The 759-nt window shown below is 44.3% G+C and overlaps 1 non-coding gene across 1 annotated transcript; it reads right to left on the bottom strand.

The window, feature by feature from the left end:
• Window positions 1–347: 347 nt before the first annotated feature.
• Window positions 348–419, bottom strand: trnaa-ugc (transfer RNA alanine (anticodon UGC)). The gene has a single exon. It is a non-coding gene; the product is annotated as a tRNA-Ala (tRNA).
• Window positions 420–759: the final 340 nt, after the last annotated feature.

The raw sequence follows: 759 nt of genomic DNA, 5'->3' as shown, positions 1-759 counted from the left end.
CAGATAAACTCCCAATCTCTGCCTGCTAAAAGCCTCTCTTGTCTGGGTGTGGGAGCGCGGGGCTGCAGGGGAGGCTGAGGATGGCAGGGCTCCGGCTGTGAGAGGACAGAGAGCTTCGGGGGGATTAAACTGAGCTGATAGGGAGGAACTGCTCGTCCTGATATCTAAGGGTGTTATTATCTACTGCTCAGGGCACGTATCCACAATAGTGCTGGAATGAATTCAAATCCTGTGCCTATACACAATAGAAAGAACGGGATAAGGTTATTCATCTTGAGTGTAATTAAAGTGTGTGATTGTTTTTCTTAAACATGTTGATTTTGCTCACCACCAGCTAACATAAACTGTGGAGATGCCAGGGATTGAACCCGGGGCCTCATACATGCAAAGCATGCGCTCTACCACTGAGCTACATCCCCTGGAAGTTTTAGCTATTAAAAGCATATTTTCTAATTATTTCCAGTGTACAACTATTAAAAGTACAACTAGCAAACTCAACAGCTCTACATTTTTGTTGACAGATGTTGAGCATTTCAAACTTTTGCATCCAGCTCTGGTGGTAAAGCTGCTGAGAAGTCCAGAAAAAAACAGATGTACTTACATATGTTTGGGCTTCCTGCTTCTCCTTCCAACAAAGATGTGAACGGACGAGGGTTTTCCTCTTCTCATAGAGCAGCGAGAAGCCCAGAGAGACTTCTCAGAGAGAAAAGTATGTACAGCCAATTTTTGGTTTGGCGAAGTAATTCTAATTCCCCCTTT

The sequence above is a fragment of the Stegastes partitus genome, unplaced genomic scaffold (assembly GCF_000690725.1).
Source record: "Stegastes partitus isolate 25-593 unplaced genomic scaffold, Stegastes_partitus-1.0.2 Scaffold516, whole genome shotgun sequence".
Classification (NCBI taxonomy): Eukaryota; Metazoa; Chordata; class Actinopteri; family Pomacentridae; genus Stegastes; species Stegastes partitus.
The sequence above is the reverse complement of the archived record's forward strand: the minus strand, read 5'-3'. Positions and strand labels throughout refer to the sequence as shown.